The sequence below is a fragment of the Apium graveolens genome, chromosome 10, assembly GCF_009905375.1.
Source record: "Apium graveolens cultivar Ventura chromosome 10, ASM990537v1, whole genome shotgun sequence".
NCBI classification, from domain to species: domain Eukaryota; kingdom Viridiplantae; phylum Streptophyta; class Magnoliopsida; order Apiales; family Apiaceae; genus Apium; species Apium graveolens.
In genome coordinates, this window is record NC_133656.1 from 3,599,333 (window position 1) to 3,613,349 (window position 14,017).

The following is a 14,017-nucleotide window of genomic DNA, read 5'->3' on the forward strand; positions in this document are numbered from 1 at the left end:
CAAAGACTTTCAGAAAAACGTTGAGACAAGGTTAGATATATGAGATCACCTTGCAACGATATTTATTTTTATACAGTTATAAACTGGAACTCTGTGTATACTATGCATGGAAGAGGACTTCCAAGATTTTGAAAAGTATATATGTATATATATACTGAATATTTTGCGACTTCATCGCATTAAGATATCAACTTGGTTCATTTCTTTTGACCAAGACTTTCATGAGTACTATGAGAAGGCTCATATATTGTTAATCATTATACATATTATTTTGGTGGGCTTGCTGCCCACCCTTGCTTCTTCTTTCATCATACAACAACAGATAGAAAAGATGAACAAGAACAAGCTTCCAATTCGCAAGCGGTTAGGAAACGTTCCGCAGTTTTCTGGAAGCGTTGATGCCGCCGTAGCTGAGGTAGGAGCTACCAATAGGCTAGGCTTTCAACTTTTGATGTACCAGATTATGTATATTTATGAATTGTAATAATGGCAAAGAAATGTAAATTTATTCAGAAACCCTTTTAAGGTGTAATGGCATATAATTTTGGAATAAAATGACTTGTGATTATTTTTGGATATTCATCTCTGAGACTATAACTTGTGGTGTGTGTATTTATTGTGGGGTCACGGTACAGAGTAGTTGATTATTTATTAAGATTGGGTGTTATTAAGGGAAATGGAACTCGTGACAACCCGGATCCCCGACCCCGGATATTGGGGGTGTTACATAAATCTTCTCATTTCTTTATACTTTAATTAGAACCAAATATAGCCAATTAAGCAAAAAATCTCACATACAATCCTTAATTAATCTCTATGATCAAACCAAGTATCTAAATTAGAATTGACCCCTTTTAAGTACTATAGACCATTCGGCCTTAACCACAATCACAATCAAACCAAAACATGCATTAACAATTCCTCTTTTAAATCAACATGCAATCTCATTAATTTCTAGTTAAACCTCAATTATCCCAAAATCAAGTCACAAAATCAATTCTCTTTTTTATTAGCACAAGGTCGAACCAAAACCTTCACCATGCATTCCCAAATTTTGCATCCAATCAAATATACAAGTCCAATTATCATAGAATCATTGTTATCAATTAACATACTTAAATCACAAAAGAACATAACCCTTTTTGGTACATGCATGCAAACATTAAGTAATTTTATCATCCAAACTTTACTAATTTCCAAGAATGAACATCAACAAGTCATGATCATTACTAAAAATCATTTTTGATCTTCTAAAAACCAAGATCCCATTCGGGTTTTTCAAAAAAAACAATACATGCAAATTATTTTCTTAATCCTTAAATCACAAATCTTCCTAATATCAACCTATAATCAAAATCAAATCAACAACTTCTAAAAACCAAGACCATTCGGGTTTTCAAAATCAACACATGCAATAATCAAAAGAACAAGTTTGATGTAGTAGAGTTCAGTGGTTACATCATTACTCACCACCGGTTCACCGGAGTTCATCACTGATGGCGGTGGCCTCACGGTGGTGCCCTCATTCGAGGGTATCCTACCATAAAACCTCCGATTATTTCTAAAATTACAAAAACAAACACATACAAGACATGATCACCACAAGTTCACTTCATCTTGATCTTATAAAGCAACAATTCGGCATAGCCGAACCTACACAAACACACACAACCCACATGCAAGTATCAACTATGCATGTAAAAGGATTAAAGCTCATATATGGAACAAGAATGAATTTCCATGGAAGAATCCATAAAAACTCAAGTGTAGAAGAGTGATATACCGAGTGGAATAGAGAGAGAGAGAGAAGAGAGAGCTTCGAGAGTGAGAGAGATGAGAGAAAAAGAGAGAATGAGAGTGTGACCGGGTGGAAAAGAGAGGAAGGAGGAGGAAAGGAGTTTATATAAGCTTAGAGGGCACGGGCATTTTAGTAATCAACTAATTCCCTCCTTTGTTTGATTAACCCTTTTCTTTTTACTTAATTAAGATAAAAATCAAATATAAAATATATCTTTCTCAGAAAGTCAAAAATTATTGCAATTGACAATTTTGGTATGTAGACCTCGAAATTAGCTTTTCAACCATTCCTCATAATAGATTTTTGAGCGAACGGTTGATTTTATATGATTTTCGCAAGTTCGTGCTAATAATAACATTTTTCCACATAAAAATCAATTTAAAATGCAATGTCTACCAAATAAATCCATTCATTATTTTTAGAAAGTCCCTAGGACTATTATGAAGATAACAAAACAAATCCCATCTTTTTATCTTACTCAGATAATTTTATAAAAATGCGCGAAGATTAAATAAACATTTATCTAAATCAAATAATTCCTTTGAATTCATAAAAATGTCACAGAGCACATAGTCATGCACACAGACAAGCAATCACACATATACGATCACATAACGACTCAGTTCTGATCATAGAATTTATCCTTCCTTAATTCTTTACCCCTTTTTACGCGTATCGGGTCACGTTCATCCTGACGGACTGACGCTCAGTGTTTCGATTATGCTTCTCATTATCACTATCGACCGACACGTCACTTAGGATGAAATACTTTATTTAAACATTCATTTCATTCAATCACACACAATTCCCATTTTATATTCTTTATATCCTTATTAGGACAGGTTCCGTTCTACCTGACGGCCCGACACCACAACTTAACTCCTAAGCCGACTCTTTGAATTGGAACGTTTTTACTTACGCTCCTATATTCTAATATATAGCAAAGACAATTAATCAACACTTAATCATGTAATTATAATCACATCACATAAAACATACTTTATTGACTTAATTACGTCGAAAAAATTCCCAGTTGTCACAATCTACCCTCTTTAAAAGGATTATGTCCCCAGAATCTAGTCTAAACAAATAGATGGGGATACTTTTCTTTCATTTCGCTTTCTAATTCCAAAGTCGATTTTTCAACTAGTGGATTTCTCCACAATACTCTAACTAGAGGTACAATTTTATTCCTGAGTGTCCTCTCTTTTCGGTCCAAAATTCGAACTGGCTATTCCACATAAGACAAATCTGGTTGAATTTCCACTGGTTCCAACTCGATCACATGGCTCGTATCAGCATTATACTTCTTCAGAATAGATACATAAAATACATTGTGCAGATGTTGCATTTGCGGGGTAGTGCCAACTCATATGCCACCTTCCCAACTCGTCGCAATACTTCAAATGGTCCAATATACCTAGGACTCAACTTCCCTTTCTTTCCGAATCGGGTTAAACCCTTCCAAGGAGATATCTTTAATAAGACTTTATCTCCAGATTTGAATAGCACATCTTTACGTTCTTGATTTGCGTACTTTGTTAGTCGATCTTGTGCTATAATTAATCTCTTTCGAATCATTTCTACCTTTTCCTTCGTTTGTTGAACTAGCTCTGGGCCAATTAATTTGCGCTCACCAACTTCGTCCCAATATGTAGGGGTCCTACACTTTCTTCCATACAATGCTTCATAAGGCGGCATGCCAATACTCGCGTGATAACTGTTGTTGTAGGAAAACTCAATTAACGGCAATTGATCGTCCCAATTTCCTTTGAAATCTATTATGCAGGTTCGTAACATATCTTCAATTGTTTGAATTGTCCTTTCACTTTGTCCATCTGTCTGCGGATGATATGACGTACTCATTTTCAACTTAGTTCCCAAATGATCATGGAATTGTCGCCAAAATCTCGAGTTAAACCTTGGATCTCTATCAGATACGATAGATGCAGGGACTCCGTGACGCATCACAATTTCATCCAAATACAATTTGACCAACTTTTCTAACAAAAATCTTTCATTTATTGGCAAGAAATGTGCTAACTTCGTCAACCGATCGATTACCACCCAAATCGCATCATGATTAGACTTGGTCTTAGGCAATCCTACCACGAAATCCATCGCTATATGCTCTCATTTCCATTCAGGTATATCCAGTGGCTGAAGCAATCCCTTCATCCTTTGATGTTCCGCTTTGACTCTTTGGCACGTGTAACATTTACTTATCCATTCTGCAATTTCCTTCTTCATGTTTGGCCACCAATAACTTTCTTTTAAATCCTGGTACATTTTCGTACTTCCAGGGTGTATTGAAAATCTCGAGTTATGCGCTTCTTGCAAAATCTCGTGTTTTAGTTCCACAACATTAGGTATCCAAATACGTGAGTTAACACGGTATATTCCTTTCCCATCCTTTTGAGCTTTAATTTCTTCTCCTGTCAATTTATCCTTTTCGCGATTCATCACTTGCTCTTGACAGCATCGAATCTTTTCCAAAATTTTGGGTTGAAATAACATCGCATATATAGCTTCACCTCCAAATTCTGGAGTATGCACCTCTATTTCCATCTTTTCAAAATCCTTTATCAATTCTTCTGATGACGTTAACATATTCAACCTTTCCTTGTGACTTAAAGCGTCTGCTACCATATTTGCCTTTCCAGGATGATAGTTTATCGCACAATCATAATCTTTGATTAATTCTAACCACCTTCTTTGTCTCATATTCAATTCCTTTTGAGTGAAGATATATTTTAAACTCTTATGATCTGTATAAATCTCGCACTTTTCCCCGTACAAATAATGCCTCCAAATTTTAAGGGCAAACACAATTGCTGCCAATTCAAAATCATGCGTTGGATACTTCTGCTCGTGCGACTTAAGGTGCCTTGATGCGTATGCTATTACCTTTCCATGTTGCATTAACACACATCCAAGTCCTTTATATAAAGCATCACTAAATATCACAAATTCCCCTTTTTCATCTAGTAACACTAACACTGGGGCGGTTACCAACCTATTTTTTAACTCTTGAAAATTTTTCTCGCACTTTTCCGTCCATACAAATTTCTCGTTCTTTCCTGTCAACTTCGTTAATGGGACAGCAATCTTAGAAAAATCTTGCACAAACCTCCTGTAATATTCGGCTAATCCCAGAAAACTTCTAACTTCCGTAGGAGTCTTGGGTCTTTCCCAATTCATTACAGCTTCTATCTTGGCTGGGTCCACTTTGATTCCTTCTTTATTAACTACATGACCAAGAAATTGCACTTCCTTTAACCAAAATTCACACTTTGAAAACTTAGCGTACAGCTTTTCTTTCCTCAGAATTTCCAAGTAAATCCTCAAATCCTCCTTATGATCTTCTTCCGTCTTGGAGTAAATCAGTATATCGTCGATAAATATAATAACGAACTTATCCAAATATTGCTTGAACACTCTGTTCATAAGATCCATAAATGCGGTTGGCGCATTTGTCAATCCAAACGCCATTACCAAAAACTCATAGTGCCCATATCTCGTTCGGAACGCTGTCTTGGGTATATCTTCCGCTTTAATTTTTAATTGATGATACCCAGATCTTAAATCAATCTTGGAGAAACACGAAGCTCTTTTTAACTGGTCAAACAATTCATCGATCCGCGGTAGAGGGTACTTATTCTTGATCGTCAACTTATTTATTTTGCGATAATCAATGTACAACCTCATACTCCCATCCTTTTTCTTTACAAACAACACCGGTGCGCCCCACGGGGATACACTCGGTCGGATTACTCCTTTATCCAACAATTCTTGCAACTAAGCTGCCAATTCCTTCATTTCAACTGGCGCCATACGATAGAGAGCTTTCGATACTGGTTCCGTTCCAGGATCCAAATCAATCGTAAACTCGATCTCTCTGTCTGGAGGTAGTCCAGGCAATTCATCAGGAAATATTTCCGGAAAATCTCTTACTATCGGAATATCCTCGATCCTTACGGATTCTTTCTCCACATCCATGACATGAGCCAAATAAACTTCGCATCCTTGTCGTATTAATCTTCTCGCCTCAATAGGCGTTAGGAATTTCTTCTCTTGCCTCTTTCCTTTAAATATCACCTCTTCAACATCCTTGGTTCTTAACTTCACTTTTTTAATTTTACATTCTATTTGCGCTTCATGGTTTGACAGCCAATCCATTCCTAGTATAACCTCAAATTCTCCTAACTTAAAGGGGATTAAGTCAGCAGAAAAGTGCCGACCTTCTATAGTCACATCACAATCGGGATAAACTTTGCTAGCAATAACTTTCTCTTGATTTGCTACCTCTATAATCAAATTAGGTTCTAGAGGGTACGCAACACAATTTAACTTATCAAGAATACTTTCAGAGATAAAAGATCTAGTTGCTCCAGAATCCATCAAAACTTTTACTTCTACTGAGTTAATAACAAGCATACCTGCTACCACGTCCACATCTTGCACCGCATCTTTCATTGTCATATTAAAGGTCCTAGCTCTGGGTTGAGCTGGTGGTGCTGGGAGAGACGGCGGTCCAGTAATCCCAAGAACATTAGCCTTCTAAACAAGCTCCTTACAATTCCTGGTCATATGGCCCACTTTACCACACTTGAAACAAGCCAAGTCAGGCTTCCTCGCTCCACTTGGGCATTCTGAAGAGTAATGTCCCTTCTGGTTGCATTTAAAACATGTCACATCCAACTTATTACACCTTCCCGGGTGTCTCTTTCCATAATTCTTGCATTCTTGAATCTGGGGTCTGTTATCCTTCCCCGGTTGTCCTGCTTTCTGGAAACGGTTCTTCTGAGCTCCGTTACCGGGTTTAAACTTCTGAATTTTTTGGTTCTGACCTCCACCATTCTTGCCAAACTTCCCTCTAAACTTTGAACTTCCTTGCTCTTGCTTTGAGCTTTCAAATTTCCTCTTTCTTCCTTCATTTTCTCTCCTTGCAGCTTCACGCTCACCTTCCACTATCATTGCCTTTTGAACCAAGGCAGCATAATTCTTGATCTCTAACAATGCTATTTGACTCCTAATCCACGGCTTAAGTCCCTGTTGGAACCTCTTAGCCTTCTTTGCTTCTGTATTCACATACTCAGGTACGAATCTAGACAACTCCGAGAATTTCACTTCATATTCCGCTACTGACATATCCTCTTGTCTAAGGTCCAGAAATTTCATTTCCAACTGATCTTGCATATAGCTCGGCAAATACTTCTCCAGAAACATTTCAGTGAACTTCTCCCATGTTAATTCCTTACCTTCCAACAACGCCTTTGAAGACTCCCACCAGAAACTTGCTTCATCTTTAAGGTAATAACTTGCATACTGGGCTTTCTTGTCGTCCTTAACTTCTGCTAACTCAAAAGCTTTTTCCATTTCTCTCAACCATGACTGTGCTTTAATCGGGTCTGGAAAACCTAAGAACTCTGGGGGATGAACAGATTGAAAATGTTTGAAATTTCCAACTTTAGGGGCCACAGGTTGTTGCAAAAGCTTAGCAAGTCTGCTCATCATGGTGGTTTCTGGGTTTACTTCTGGGTCTTGGGTGGGAATTTCTTCTTCTTGGTGATCTGGTGAGTTGGCCATTTCTTACAAACCTGATTGAGCAATTATTTAGCAATATGATGGCATGGCATATATAACAACAGTTTCCATAAAATCTCTTTTGTGGGTTTTTAAGTTTTACCCAATTTTGCACATGTAATCATAATACTACATAATTCTCATATCAGTGTTGTTTTATCAAGGCACAAAATAGGGTTTTACGATCTTTAAACATGGTTATACGAAAACATGGTTGTATAGAAACATGATATTTAGAACAGTTTATGAGATATTTCGGGTGCACAATGGAAAACAAGACAATGGATTTATTTAAACAAGGGTACATAAAGATAAGTCTGGCTATCACAAGTTCTAAAATAAGGTACAATAATATAGCAGGGTTAAATATAGGAAAAACTGGAAAATATCCCCCTATCTACCCCTAACTTCTAACAGCTACTGCTACAACATAGTTCTGAAATACAACAAGATAAATGAAAGAGGGATCCCGGTATCTGACCAAGTATCCCAAAGCCTACTGGCGCTGAAAAACAACAATCTACGGGCTCAACCAACCGTCCCGTCTAATCATCCAGAATCTCTCTCAACACAACCAACATCCAGCGAATGATCTTATGAAGCCTCCGGGCCTCAGCATCAGCATCACTAGTGGATGGTCCCTCATCCAATCTCTTTCTGGCAACCTGCTCCACCAACTGAATCCTAGCTCTCCACTCCTCCATCACTACTGAAGTCCTCTGCCTAGAGTCTCGAATCAACCTATCCACCAAAGCACCCAAATCAGGAATGCGGGAGTAAACAAAGTCTCGATCCTGGGCTAACTTGCCACCAACACTGACAGGTACAGTCTTAGGCATCTCAGACTCTGGCTCAGGGGCAGGGGTCTCTGAATCTGGCCTCAAGGGTGAAATCTGCATAGGGATCTCACTACTCTCAGAAGGGTCCTCCACTCGGTCTGAACTAACATACACAGGCTCCTCTGGAGAGGGTGGAATGGGGTCCACTGGGGTACCGGTCAAACTAATCTCTGAGTCCGAGTCACTACCACTACTAGGATCCTGAGAGAAAACACAAAACAACAGCAAATAAACAATGTTAGGGTTAAATAAAGCTTCCAGCTTACTCACGCCCTAACTCTAGTTTCCAGTGCACTAATAAACACTTTCCTTAGACTATACCTAATAGTCTAACTCAATTATATATGAGTAGAACTCTCTCGCGATATACATATACCCAAAATACCCCCTTTTTATTATTCCTAACTTGTCTTAGGGACTAGATCATGTAGCTCTGATACCAACTTGTGACGCCCTCAATCTCGGGGTTAGGAAATGAGGACCCCCACACCTTAATTCTAATAATTAAATATGCATAAACCCCGATTAAATACTAACAGGATCAAACAGGATAAGGTATGAGACAAGATTACAACTACCAATCATAAAATATAACTTACAACCCAAAAATATTATTAAATAGACAAGATCGATTCTGGCTGGGAACCGACAGATAACCCATTGTATCTTTACAGATTTCCTTCTAGGCACGTGCTCACTCAAAAATACCACTACCTGCTCTGGCAACCGGAATCCCTCAACACGATAGGGACCACCAGGTACGCTCTTACGAGCAGTGCGCCTAGGCCTGGCCATCATCTTGCTTAACTGCCATGGTTAGATTAAAACAAAACATATGAGTATAAAACTCAGCAAGTAACTATAAAACAGTTCTACGATATCAAATTCACAATATACTTTACCAAACTCAGGGCATTCTACTTTATTTGTTCTAGGTGGTAGATTTCCAGCTTTAGGGTCAAGGAAAGGTTATGAAGGATAATGTGGGGCTTTCAAGGAACAAGGCTCAATGCAGAATGACAGCCGAAATTCATCACAAATCATTAAAGGATCAGAATAGATCTTTCAGAAAGAGGAAAGCAACAGTATTTCACTTATATGGAATCAAATTTTATGATCAACAAATTAAATTCAGGGTTCTCGAGCTTTAAGCTTCACATCAACACAATCAACTCTTTTCAAAACAATATAAACCATTTTCATTTTCAAGAATCAATTTACTGAAGAAAAAGTTTCAGTTCCCTTTTTAAATAATCAATTAGAACCCTTGACTGGATCACTTTTATTTTTCCATTTCATTATAATACGGGTGATCAGCCCGTACCGACCTCCATCCGGTCTTTAAGGTACCAATCGGCATAATTTCAGCCTTAAGTTGGACTAGCCCCGCTAGCCTCTTACCATGACTGGACTAGTCCCACTAGCCTCTTACGTCCCAATCCAATCCATCAGGAATTCGTTTGGAAAACCTTGAGTTGGAAAAAAAACGAATAGGTTTTCTAAAATCCATTTTATCATTACCAAGAATATGAAATCATTCAGACTCTTTCGAGTCAAAACTCATTCTTAAGTCAAATTTTAAGAAAACAGAGTTCAGGGAGTGATTCCAAGATAAGCAAGGAACAATTCTTAAGGATTCTGTAACAAGGATATCAAGGTACTTAAGTTAGAAGGATCAACATCTGTTTAGGGATCAATAGGGTCATCGGGAAATAAGGTATCATTAAATAGGGTTAGCAAGGATAATTATAGGGGTCAATATAATTCATGGCTTAATAAATAACTTGAACAGAAAGGACAGGCTACCAAAGGGTTGAATCAGTAAGCTTATCAATAACAGTTTATCAAGATCGAACACAGGGTATCTCAAGTCATTAACAGGGGTTCATTAAGTAACAATCCCATAGTCTACATGGTATGAACAATAACCTCTCTATAACCATTTTCACAAATAATGAGAGTTACTTGCCTGAATTTGCTTTCCTGAAGGTTGAACTACTGCCACCTAGTATACCCTTTCCTTTCCTAGACTGAATGCCCTCATGCTCCGAATCTACAATAAAAACCAAAATCTTAATCAGTTCTCAACTCTCGTTCCCCAAACGATCACTCAATACGATAACTCGATTATTTTCTTGACCCGAGTATACGAATATATCTTATACACATAAGCACATAGCACATCACACGACATATAACTTTACTCTTAACCTTTTACACCTATATAGACTCGATCACCATCTTATAAACATCCTTATTTCATTCGAAGTCAAATCATACTTTATATTAGTACACATAGCTCTTTTTACTAGAAATTCTTATACGAATAAATAAACGGCAAAACTTGCAGTATCGATCCTAAAGTTATCTTTAAACCGACACGACAACCATATATAGTACAAATAAATCTTCTCATTTCTATATACTTTAATTCGAACAAAATATAGCCAATTAAGCAAAAATCTCACATACAATCCTTAATTAATCTCTATGATCAAAACAAGCATCTAAACTAGAATTGACCCCTTTTAAGTACTATAGACCATTCAGCCTTAACCACAATCACAATTAAACCAAAACATTCATTAATAATTCCTCTTTTAAATCAACATGCAATCTCATTACTTTCTAGTTAAACCTCAATTATCCCAAAATCAAGTCACAAAATCAATTCTCTTTTTATTAGCACAAGGTCGAACCAAAACCTTCACCATGCATTCCCAAATTTTGCATCCAATCAAATATACAAGTCCAATTATCATAGAATCATTGTTATCAATTAACATACTTAAATCACAAAAGAACATAACCCTTTTTGGTACATGCATGCAAACATTAAGTAATTTTATCATCCAAACTTCACTAATTTCCAAGAATGAACATCAACAAGTCATGATCATTACTAAAAATCATTTTTGATCTTCTAAAAACCAAGATACCATTCGGGGTTTTCAAAAAAAACAACACATGCAAATGATTTTCTTAATTCTTAAATCAAAAATCATCCTAATATCAACCCATAATCAAAATCAAATCAACAAATTCTAAAAACCAAGACCATTCGGGTTTTCAAAATCAACACATGCAATAATCAAAAGAACAAGTTTGATGTAGTAGCGTTCAGTGGTTACATCATTACTAACCACCGGTTCACCGGAGTTCATCACTGGTGGCGGTGGCCTCACGGTGGTGCCCTCATTCGATGGTATCCTACCATAAAACCTCCGATTATTTCTAAAATTACAGAAACAAACACATACAAAACATGATCACCACAAGTTCACTTCATCTTGATCTTATAAAGCAATAATTCGGCATAGCCGAACCTACACAAACACACCCAACCTACATGCAAGTATCAAACTATACATGCAATAGGATTAAAGCTCATATATGGAACAGGAATGAATTTCCATGGAAGAATCCATAAAAAATCAAGTGTAGAAGAGTGATATATTGAGTGGAATAGAGAGAGAGAGAAGAGAGAGCTTCGAGAGTGAGAGAGATGAGCGAAAAGAGAGAATGAGAGTGTGGTCGGGTGGAAAAGAGAGGAAGGAGGAGGAAAGGAGTTTATATAAGACTAGAGGGCCGGGGCATTTTAGTAATTAACTAATTCCCTCATTTATTTGATTAACCCTTTTCATTTTACTTAATTAAGATAAAAATCAAATATAAAATATATCTTTCTCAGAAAGTAGAAAATTATTGCAATTGACAATTTTAATACGTAGACATTGAAATTAGCTTTTCAACCATTACTCATAATAGATTTTTGAGCGAACGGTTGATTTTATATGATTTTCGCAAGTTCGTGCTAATAATAACATTTTTCCACATAAAAATCAATTTAAAATGCAATGTCTACCAAATAAATCCATTCATTATTTTTAGAAAGTCCCTAAGACTATTATGAAGATAACAAAACAAATCCCATGTTTTTATCTTACTCAGATAATTTTATAAAAATGCGCGAAGTTTAAATAAACCTTTATCTAAATCAAATAATTCCTTTGAATTCATAAAAATGTCACAGAGCACATAGTCATGCACACAGACAAGAAATCACACATATACGATCACATAACGACTCAGGTCTGATCATAGAATTTATCCTTCTTTAATTCTTTACCCCTTTTTACGCGTACCGGGTCACGTTCAGCCTGACGGCCCGGCGCTCAGCGTTTCGATTACGCTTCTCATTATCACTATCGACCGACACGTCACTTAGGACGAAATACTTTATTTAAACATTCATTTCACTCAATCACACACAATTCCCATTTTATATTTTTTATATCCTTATTAAGTCAGGTTCCGTTCTACCTGACGGCCCGAAACCATAGCTTAACTCCTAAGCTGACTCTTTAAATTGGAACGTTTTTACTTACGCTCTTATATTCTAATATACAGCAAAGATAATTAATCAACACTTAATCACATAATCATAATCACATCACATAAAACATACTTTATTGACTTAATTACGTCGAAAAAAATTCTCAGTCGTCATACTGACAGCCCATACTGTCCTAAGTATAGATCTCACAGTGGAGAAATTGTTGAAATGAAGCCTAATACCGCAAAGATCATCACTACATTTTCTGGTATTAAGGGACTTGAATTCAATCTGGAGTCTGGTGAAGCCTTTATAATCAGACTGAATCAGGATATAAGAAAAGCTAAAATAAATGATCTCAGGGCTGCTATCTTTCAAACTGATGAAGATACAGTTGAACTGAAAAATGCTAAAAGGATGGTCAATGAACTTGAGTATGCTGAGAGATGTTTGTTGAAGAACTATCTTAGAACAACTCCTGACATCAAAGAGATCAGAAATTGAAGCCAATTCAAAGATCTACTACTTAAATTCTGAAGGATATACAGACTGAAGCTGAAATCAGACTTTGAGGATGGTAAAGCTATAAGGACTGTAAGTTGTAGTTATCTAGTCAAATTCTCATGCATTTGTACATAATGTTTTTGATATCATCAAATATTTGTTGAACTTATATATTATGCTAATTTACAAGTTGGGGGAGATTGTTAGATATATTTGTGATGTCATCTCTAATAATGATTTGTGTTTAGTTTTTTCAGATCTTACTTAACAGGACAAATCAGTACTTAACTGAAAATCAGTACTTATACTGAAGTCAGGACTTAAGATATCAGAACTTAAGTTGTCAGAACTTAAGTTATCAGGAGATATTTATCAGGAGATAATATCAGGACTTAAGGAGACGTTTAGATAAGGAAGGCAGTTGATTGAAAGGAAAGAAGATCAAGACAAACATAAGAAAAGATATGCATGGAGAAGAATTCTATGAAGAATAGAATACTTGGAAGAAAAGATAACTGATTGATATATATTAGGAAGCAGAATTATATTTGATATCAATTAGAAGATTATCTTGTAACTGTATAGTATATAAACACAGACATAGGGTTTACACTAAAGGTATTATCTTATTGGAGGATATTATTCTTTGTAACCCTAGCAGCTCTCGTGATAATTTGTTCATCACTGAGAGAGAACAGTTCCTTGTAACAGAGTTTATTGTGTTGAATAAAATCTGTGTTCTGTTACTTGAGTTCTTATATTTGATTTGATTGTAGTAAACACTGTATTCAACCCCATTCTACAGTGTGTGTGACCTAACATGAATTATTATGTGTTTAATAGTATTTAAAACTGTGTCTTGCCATGATTTAACATGCGGTGGATTTATGTGTGGTCCCGTAAGGACCAGATTATTTTCAGATACTCGTTACGTGTATAAAATGTATTCAAATA